The sequence below is a fragment of the Peromyscus californicus genome, unplaced genomic scaffold (genome assembly GCF_007827085.1).
Source record: "Peromyscus californicus insignis strain IS unplaced genomic scaffold, ASM782708v3 Scaffold_8__1_contigs__length_139910024, whole genome shotgun sequence".
Taxonomy (NCBI): domain Eukaryota; kingdom Metazoa; phylum Chordata; class Mammalia; order Rodentia; family Cricetidae; genus Peromyscus; species Peromyscus californicus.
In genome coordinates, this window is record NW_026294606.1 from 32,496,717 (window position 1) to 32,507,462 (window position 10,746).

The 10,746-nt window shown below is 43.8% G+C and overlaps 1 pseudogene; it reads right to left on the reverse strand.

The window, feature by feature from the left end:
* Positions 1-5,871: 5,871 nt before the first annotated feature.
* Positions 5,872-7,318, reverse strand: LOC128103386 (small ubiquitin-related modifier 3-like; annotated as a pseudogene).
* Positions 7,319-10,746: the final 3,428 nt, after the last annotated feature.

The following is a 10,746-nucleotide window of genomic DNA, read 5'->3' on the forward strand; positions in this document are numbered from 1 at the left end:
GAGCATCAGTCTCCCTCTTTTCCCTGCTGCCTCCCTCCCCATGAGGTGGGTTATCTACCTGTTGTCATAGAAACCATAGCTCTAAGGATTCCACAAGCCTCCATTCCTGGCCTTGACTGCTATTCCAGCTGTTCTAAGATGGCCCATGGAGGGTTCTGGGAAGGTGAGGGCTCTCTCCCTGCTTGGCAGCCTATAGCTGAGGCTGAAATTGAGAGACCGGAAGGCCAAGAGAGTCAAGAAAGGTCTACCCTGTATAGAGCTATAGTAATAAAAACAGCTTGGTACTGGCATAAAAACTGACATACAGACCAATGGAATCGAATTGAAGACCCTGACATTAATCCACACACATATGAACACCTGATTTTTGACAAAGAAGCCCAAACTATACAATGGAAAAAAGAAGGTATCTTCAACAAATGGTGCTGCCATAACTGGATGTCAATATGTAAAAGATTACAAATAGATCCATATCTGTCACCATGCACAAAACTCAAGTCCAAGTGGATCAAAGACCTCAACATAAATCCAGTTACACTGAGCTTGATAGAAGAGAAAGTAGGAAGTAGTCTTGAACGCATTGGCACAGGAGATCACTTCCTAATATAACACCAGTAGCACAGACACTAAGAACAACAATCAATAAATGGGACCTCCTGAAACTGAGAAGCTTTTGTAGGGCAAAAGACATGGTCAATAAGACAAAAAGAGAGCCTACAGAATGGGAAAAGACCTTCACCAACCCCACATCTGACAGAGGGCTGATCTCCAGAATATATAAAGAACTCAAGAAACTAGACATCAAAATACTGAATAGTCCAATTAAAAAATGGGCTAAAGAGCTAAACAGAGAATTCTCAAAAGAAGTATCTCAAATGACTGAAAGACATTTAAAGAAATGCTCAACATCCTTAGTCATCAGAGAAATGCAAATCAAAATGACTCTGAGATACCACCTTACACCTGTCAGAATGGCTATGATCAAAAACACTAATGACAGTCTATGTTGGGAAGGATGCGGAGCAAAGGGAACACTCCTCCACTGTTGGTGGGAGTGCAAACTTGTACAACCACTGTGAAAATCAGTATGGTGGTTTCTCAAAAAATTGGAAGTTGATCTACCTCAAGACCCAGCCATACCACTCTTGGGCATATACCCAAGGAATGCTCAATCATACCACAAAGATACATGCTCAACTATGTTCATAGCAGCACTATTGGTAATAGCCAGAACCTGGAAACAACCTAGATGCCCATCATCTGAAGAATGGATTAAGAAAATGTAATATACACAATGAAGTACTACTCAGCAGAAAAAAAAACAATGACAACAGCATGAAATTTGCAGGCAAGTAGATGGAACTAGAAAATATCATCCTGAGTGAGGTAACCCAAACACAGAAGGACAAACATGGTATGTACTCACTCATAAGTGGATTCTAGATATAATGCAAAGAACAATCAGACTGCAACCCACAGAACCAGGGAGGCTACATAGCAGGGGGGACCCTAGGATGACTGTGGCTTATAATAAGTTTTGGTTTTACTCAATCACTGGGAAAGCCTCAGTGACATATTTCACTATTAGGATAAGAATTTGTACTATATCAAGCTGATAATAGAAAAAAATAAATAACAATTAAAAAAAAGAAAGGTCTACCCAGGCTCTGAGACCTCCCAACTGCTACCATAGGCTACTGCTGACTACCTTAGTCCTCTTCTTAGAAGACCTTATTTCTTGATTGTAGTGGTCTCCCATACGTAGTCATGCTAACCCTCTTCCTGGTTTAAAAAATGTAATTGATAGCCAAAGTTATTATGATTTCATAGGGCTCCCCTTTTATTTGTGCATGACATGATGGCTCTGAAAAACTGCCTGTGCACGTGTACATACACACAGAGTCAGCTACTTGGTGCCTTGATTGTGTGAATGGCTCTCTCTCTGCCCACCTGCTGTCCTCCTTCTAACCTCCATGTCCAGTCATCTCCCAGTCCTGGGGATGTACCTCCATCACTTGTCAAAACCTGTCTCTTTCTATCCCCATGGTGCCTTGCTGATTCAGATCATCCTGACTCACCTAGCTCATGTGACAGCCTCTCCTGGTTACCTCTGGTTCTGTCCCCTTCACTCTGTGCTTCACAGAGCAGTCGGTGTGGGATCACGGTCAGTTTGCAGTTATAAGCACTTTGGTGACTGCATTATCTTCAGAATATATACCCAGGTCCTTCTAAATGCAGCTCACCACCCTTTCTGTCCATTACCTCCTTTCCCATGACAGAACACAGGCTCTACAGCTTCGGAATGTAGACAATTTGCAGTCCCCCAACTGTTCATGCTCTTTTGGCTCCATGCCACTGTTCACACTGTTCCCTCCACTTGAAAAGTTTCTTTCCACTCCCAGTTCCCCTTAGTCATGGTTCTGGTGTCAGTATAAATACACGTGCTTTCAGAACGCCTGGAGCCATGAGTGTGATGTGCTTCTCAGCCGCACACCTTGTGTCTTCTCTCAGCTCCCTGTTGCCACCATGCTGTGCTTTCCTGTCTACAGCGAGAGCCTCAGGGCAGGGCTATGCTGCGCTCCTGGCTTGGCCTCTGTGCTATATGGTACATGGTAAGGTGCTCCTAAGGTTTACAACTGAAGTAAGAGCCAGAGAAGAACTTTATGTTAACTTCGACTTTCCTATTTGGATAATTGAATTGAACATCTTTTTATTTATTTATGTACGTATTTATTTATTTATTTGGTTTTTCAAGACAGGGTTTCTCTGTGTAGCTTTGCACCTTTCCTGGATCTCGCTCTGTAGACCAGGCTGGTCTTGAACTCACAAAGTCCACCTGCCTCTGCCTCCCGAGTGCTGGGATTAAAGGCGTGTGCCACCACCGCCCTGCTTGAACATCTTTATTTTATCGTAAATGTATGACAAGCCCCAAAACCATAGATACAAAAAAAAGATATGACATCCATTATTAAAATGTACACAGAACTCTAACAACTAATCAGCAAGAAAACAAATAACCCAGTCTTAAAAAATGGGCAAAACATTGGAATATCTATTTCCCAATAGAATACATACAAATGAGCAATAGATACATGATAAAATGTTCACTAATGAACAGAGAAATGCAAACAGAGAAAAGCTGCAATGGTATCTTATTTCATGTCTGTTAGAATGGCTGCTATCAAAAGGACTACATACCTGGCCAGCCCTGGAAATATATATATATATATATATATATATATATATATATATATATATATAAAAAAAAAACATTATACAGACTATGCAGGATGTATTTATGAATATATGTGTGTGTGTGTGTAACAACACCTTTTCAAATATACCATACATTATTGTATTGTTATATATACATATACACAATGTATATATAATGTATACATGTCATGCATAGCATTCATACCACGCATATACCATAATGTTGTTCCATTATATATGTAAAATATACAATGTGTATATATCATGCAATATGTATAATGTAACAACACTTAATGAAGTTAGAGGCCATGAATTTGAAATAGTGCAAGGAGGGGTACACAGGAGGATTTAGAGGGAGGAAAGGGAAGGGGAAAATGATGTAACTATTTTAATCTCAAAAATAAAAGATTAATTTAGAAATGTCTAAAGATTCATGTTAGCGAGGATGAGGAGAGAAGGGATTCCTCTACACTGTTGGCAGGAACATAAATTAACATGACTGTTATGGAAGTGGGACAGAGAGACCCACATGAATTTAAACAGAACTGCTTTATGATCCAGCAATCCTGCAATTGAATAAACTCCAAACAAAGCCCATGCAGCTGGCATGCTGAAGAAATGCCAGTCCTCCCATGTTCATGGTAGTCTGGATGTGGAATCAACCTGCGTATCTGCAATTGGATGGGAGGATAAAGAGTACAGGGTGTACAGACACAATCAGAATGCTCAAGTCTTTGGAAGAAGGAAAAGCCTATGTTTTTGACAGCATGTATGACCTAGAATTCTTTTTTATTCATTATTTTTTATTTATTAAGAATTTTTTTTTTCGAGACAGGGTTTCTCTGTGTAGTTTTGCGCCTTTCCTGGAACTCACTTTGTAGACCAGGCTGGCCTCGAACTCACAGAGATCCACCTGACTCTGCCTCCCAAAAGAGTGCTGGGAGTAAAGGCGTGCGCCACCACCGCCTTTTTAATTCACTTTACATACCAACCACAGATCCCTCTCTCATCCCTCCTCCCACTCCCCCCAGCCTTCCCCCTCAACCCACACCCACCCCTCCTCTGAAAAGGTAAGGCTTCCCATGGGGGGTCAGCAAAGCCTGGTATCAGTTGAGGCAAGGACCTAGAATTATTTCCTTCTTCAGCAATGTTTGATGGATGAGCCATCTTAGAATGGCTATGCTGCGCCGTGCTGGGCACGCCTGGCACCAAAGAACTCATGCTGTGTGTTCTCACCTGTGTGTGGAATCTGAAAACGTTGAACTTGGAGGAATATGACAGGGAATGGTGACTGCCAGGCCCTTGCTGGGAAGATGGAGGTGAGATGCTCATCAGAAATACCAAGTTGCAATCGGATGGCAGTTCAGGACATCTACTGTACCGTAAGGTGACTATAGTAATGTATGGTACACTTGAAAATTGTGCCAGGCATGGTGGTGCACCCCTGTAATCCCAGCATTCAAAAGGCGGAGGTAGGAGGATTGTGAGTTTAAGGGTAGTCTGAGCTACGCAGTGAGATCTTGTCTCACCAGTGACAGAAAAATGATGGAAAAATAAACAGAAGAAATTTGCCTAGAGAATGGCTCCTTAATGTCCTCACTACAAGAAACGAGAAGCATGTGAAGTGAATGGGGGATCTTAATTAGCTCAATTTAATCAGCTTATAATACATACATTGTATCAAATCACCACCCTATACACTGTAATATTTGTAATAACAGACTAACCTTTGTTCCTAGCATTGTGTGGCACCAATTCCCAAGCACTCAGTTCTTCCTGCCAATATCCCAGGTTTAATAGATCTGCCTCATTTATTGTAGTGTTAAGTCTTTCTCACAAAGGAGACCATCAGTCTCTATCTCTGTCTTCCAGAAGGATTCCTGGACTGAACCAGCTGTAGGAATGCAGAGTCTTTGGGACAGCCAGGCACCTTCATGTCTCCTGCAGTCCTGGTTCCCCAGCTGTTCCTCACAGCTGGTCATAAGCAGCACTCACTGTGCGAGACTCAGCACATAAGATAAGTTTATTAGCATGCACAATATTTGGGGGAATACAATACCACATTTCCTCTCTTTTTGTCTAAAATTTAAAAAAGCTTATAACTAATACAAGAAAAATTATATCCAGTAAGTATATACAATATACACAGTCAAGATTACATTAACGATGCCTAGTCCATTAACATTTGACAGATTCAGATGAAAACTCCATTATGTATATTAACAATGTCCAGTCCAGTAACATCTGATAAACTCAGACCAAAAAATTTTCATTACTTATCTTATTTAAAACAAGTAGCTCCTTTTTAAAAGTAGATTTCATAATCTCCCTTTTTATCTTATCATAACCATATTCTCTTTTTTCTTTTCATAATAGATTCAGTAGTCTACCTTTTGTCATTTTTATATCTTCCCCTTTTTCTTCAGTGTAGATTCAGTGATCTACCTATTTATCCTATTATTTCTTTATCTTTTTTCTCAGAGTAGATTCAGTGATCTATCTCATATCTTATTCTCTTTTTTTTTTTTTTACCAAACTATATTTACTGTTTACAGTAGTAAAGGACAACAAATAATGTACAAACTGGTGAATAAACACAACAGAGCCAACAGACATCCCACCCAAGCCCACGCAGCAAAACAGGAAACAAGAACATTTTCCTCAGGATTTTAAGCAAGCGAGAGATGGTAGGTCAGTGTCAGGTGACTATAAAAAGCAGAGATGGCCATCAAGCAGCAATGGATCCTTACAGAAGGATGACAGGCAGAACTATGAACATTTAACTGGTATAGACCCCACAATGCAGGACTGACGTCACCCACTGATGCATCATTTGAATACACATTTGTAAAGCGGCAGAGCACAGTCCATGAGAATGAGGCCACCTTCCCCTGGCTTTCTTTTGCAGCCACACTTTAGAGCAAGTCTCTTACACAACATCACTGTAAACTTGATACTTAACCAATTACCTTCTTAAACAGAAACCATAATTATGTATCGGAACCAAGTACTAGAAAGAATCTGAGGCCACATTCAATTTCCAAATGAGACAGGGCAAGTACTTTCTTCTACATCATGAAAAGGGAAGAGAGTGGGTTTCACTGTACCAGCCTTGCCCAGGTACCCACTCCCAGATACCAAGGAGAAAGGGGCGTGTGCAGGAGTAGTTGGGTCACAGTACTTAAGGACTCCTTACATTTTTTAAAAGCATTGGTCTTTTCCCTTGAACTTCACCAGGTGTTTGACAAAGCTCAAATTTATAGTATTTCACATTTTAATATTCTTTGCCTACAACAAATAGGTGGAATTCTGTCCCTCTCCCCCCTCAACATCCCATAGGCATGCCCACTGGGGAATGTGACCACAAGCTCTCTATTTGATTAGGACAAGTCAAACCAGAGGGAACCACAGTTCTGGGGGGCAGAGTTGGGCCACAGGCTGAGAGTCTACATCCAGCCCCAAGTTTGGGGGGAAAAATATTTTAGGGATGGGAGGAAACAGAAACAAAAACAAAAACAAAAAACAAATCCCAAAACCTCACATCTCATTTCCCTAAACCAAACACTCTTGTTGGCCAAGTTACATAATACTCGCGTCCCTGCATATGGTCTGTAGTTCACTCCAAGCGGTGACTCTGGCTTCTGCTGACTCTTCTGTGATTGGCGTGGCTGCATGGTCACCATTCAATAGCAAATGTCAGGACAATGGTTGGGTGTGGGGACGGTCCCTCGGGGAGCTGTTCCTCCTGTCTGCTGCTGGAATACGTCAATGGTGTCCTCATCCTCCATCTCCAGCTGGGCTGGAGTGTCTGTTTCGTTGATTGGTTGTCCATCAAACCGGAATCGAATCTGCCTCATTGACAAGCCCTGCCTCTCTCAGTAGGCCTTCATCAGCTTACTCAGTGGAGTGTGCCACTTGATCTTGAACTGCACCACTGAGCCATCCTGCCCCGCCACTTTCAGGTTGATGTGGTCATTCTCTGTCTTCACTCCCTCCTTGGGCTTCTCTTCCGACATGGTTGCGCGTCGGCGGCGACGGCGGGAAGCGCAGCGGGAACCGGTGGCACTGGAGCGGGCGAGTCACGCTCTCTGCCCCGCCGCTCTCCCCCTCTTTTTCTTTTTGCTTTCTAGGGGTGAAGATATCTTTAGGGAATCTTGAAAAGAAAATTTTTGGGTTAATTGTCAAGTCCTGTATCATTTGTACAGTCTCTGCATAATAGGAAAGTTCAGGGCTTATCACAAGTCCTGTCTCCACCTTGCATATAGCAACTTAACTTTTACAAGAACACTGTAAGACATTACTAGGGAGTAAATGAGCACAGAGAGGTAACATACTTCATGTAAGTTTGTAACAAGTATGGCAAGGTAGAGCTCGGATTCAGATCGCAGTGATCTGATTTCAGAGACATCTATCTCCAGATGACAGCAAAGGATGAGGCTAAGGCCTGTAACTCAGGACCTGAACATCAGGAGTAGCACAGAAACCCCTATCCCGTATCAGTGGTAAGCTGGGGTAGGCTCCTACCATCTCTCAGTGTAGCTACAGCTGTTCAGGAATGATGCATCCAGGGTGTCTAGATATTAAGCATCCAGAACCAGTGTATCCAGGGTCTAGCTGTCAAATGTTCAGGAATGGGTATCCACTGTTGGTGTCCTGACACTGGCCGCCATAGGAACATTTGCACCATGCACATTGGCAAGTACTGTAAATCAGAGACCATGTTCCAAGTCAGTGTGCTCAGTGGGGATGCTCAGTCTTCACCAAGAGCACATGTCTTGTGTGAACGGGACAGAGTAGGGAAGACTGAAGGTCTATTGCTTGCTCTCAACTTCTTTGTCTTCTCTAGGTTATTCGTGAAGGCACCAAGAGAAGCCATCATGCCTAATGCATGACAGCTCAGACATGCCAAGGAATCAGGTTCTCCTGTCCTCTTAGCTAATGTCCTCCTGTCCCCTAGTCACCAGAGGGGTTGTTGTGAAACAAGCATCTCACACAATCTTGAATGTCCTCGTGGCCTTCAGCTCTGGTAGTACAGATTCTCGGTGACATCTGGCTTGGCAACCACCCTGAACCTGCTGCTCCAGGCTTACTTCCTTTCCTGTAACTTGTATCAGTCACATTAATTGATGCCATGCTTCTTTTCTGAGTATCTACTTCTGATGGCATCTCACCTGAAACAGGGGCTGGGCAGACAGAACTGTCTGCCAAGTAGTCCTTCAGCCACCCAGGGTGTAGTCTGGCCCTGTATCGCATCTCTATTCCTGGTCAGGAAGCTGGCAGCCTCAGCCCTTGCCTATGCTGCCCTTCCCAGGGCTCCAGCTCCTTGGCTGAGAGGCTTGGATGTGTGGCTTTGCTTGTAGCACTCACCCCTGGCCAGCCCGCCACACTCTTGCACTCGCTCCCAGACATCTACATGCTTGACTGCCAACTATTGGCTGGTCAGGGAGTTACCTTGTTCCCCAGGGGAGATGCACTAGTGTCTAAAATAATTCTTTAGGAAGGGAAGGAGAGGAGGGGAGGTGATATGTTCTTATTGTCATTCTGACACTGGCAGAGGGGGCCCCTCAAGTCTAAAGGGGGTATGGGTCTCCTGGTCCCTAGAAAGTATGGTGATGATGGCTGGAGGTGCAGAGGCACAGACTTCTCTAGCAGAACATTCTAGACTAGCATTTTTTCAAACTGGTATGTTTCCTGAGCCTGGCAGAACAGATATTTGGGGCTGGTATATTTGAGAGCACCGATATCCCCCTTGTCCTTCATACTGCTTCTGACTTATAGCTAAATCCAGTCTCTGGCTACTGTGCGTGCTAGGTGGTAGCATGTTTTCTTCTTCCCAAAAGAGAGGCAGGGAGGGGAGGAACTGAGGAGCCAGAGCAGTGGCTGATATAAGAGCTAGGTTGGAAAGGCTTCCGGTTTGCAGCACTGTTGATCTGGACACTGTGCTACCCTCATGGCTGTGGTGTCTGAATCTAGACTAGATTGCCTGTTCTACCACTTCCTGCATTTACTTTCTTCCTTGAGAAAACTGTGGACCATCTGTCTAAGGAGTTTCGAGGCAAATTGGTACCAGTTACACCCTCTAGAATTATTCACAGGGAATAACGGTCACCAGGAGGAGACTCATTGTGATTTATGTACTTCAGATTGTGAGATATTGATTTTGTGAATTCTGTTCATTTCTAATTCCTAGAAGGATCATGGATCATTCCATTCATAGCTGGCACCTCTACCAGTGAGAAATAATATATAAGACAAAGCTTAAGATTGCCAACAAGGTGAGGCAGGGTAATGGAGGGCAAGGGTCCGGGGAAAGAGAGCTTAGGGGAGCGGGAGGTCCCAGCTGAATCAGGAACAGAGGGAGAACAAGGAAAGAGATACTATGATAAATGAAGACCCTGTAGGAATAGGAAGAAGCAGAGTGCTAGAGAGGTCCCCAGAAATCCGCAAAGATACCTCCACAATAGACTCCTGGCAATGGTTGAGAGAAAGCCCGAGCTGACCTACTCTGGTGATTGGATGGCCGAACACCCCAACTGTCATGATAGAACTCTCATCCAGTGACTGATGGAAGCAGATGCAGAGATCCACGGCCAAGCCCCAGGTTGAGCTCCAGGAGACCAATTGGTGAGAGAGAGGAGGGATTATATGAGCAACAGATATTGAGACCATGATTGGAAAAAGTACAGAGACAAATAACCAAACTAATGGAAACACATGAACTATGAACCAATAGCTGAGGAGCCCCCATGGAACTAGACCAGGCCCTCTGGATAAGTGAGACAGTTGATTAGCTTGAACTATTTAGGAGGCCCCCAGGCAGTGGGACCGGGACCTGTCCTTAGTGCATGAGCTGGCTTTTTGGAACCTAGGGCCTATGCTGAGACATTTTGCTCAACCTTGGTGTAGGGAGGAGGGGACTGGACCTGCTTCAACTGAATCTACCAGGCTGAACTGAATCCCCAGGGGAGACCTTGCCTTGGAGGAGGTGGGAATGGGAGGTGGGCTGGGGGAAGGCTGGGGAGTGGGAGGAGGGAGGACAGGGTAACCCGTGGCTGATATGTAAAATTAAATTGATTATAAAATAAAATAAAAATATAAAAAAAGATTGCCAACAGGATGATGATTATCTTTGAAAACTGTGGTTTGTTTGTAGCGATAGTATGTTTGGCACACGAGAAAATGAATCCTCCCAGGCCAGCACATCAGTCCTCCTGGGTTTTGCCATCAGCAAAGGGGTGAAGGGGAAGTCACATTGTCATGGAACAGTGGCTACTCTCCTTCTTGAAGTAGAATTTCTGCTCATTTTAAATTGTATAGTCAACTGGTTCCAGTGGGAGGGGGTGAGGTGGGGCTGGATTGCTGAGGCCAACAGAACAGTGTATGAAAGGGCTTTGGTAGAGTTTTGGCTCTCTTTCATGACTCACACTGCAAGCAACTTGCCATGGCCCCGCTTGGAGGCTGGCTCTGGATTCTACTGAATCAACACTGTCTAAAGATACAGTGGTTTTCATTTCCTGTGACTCACTGGGC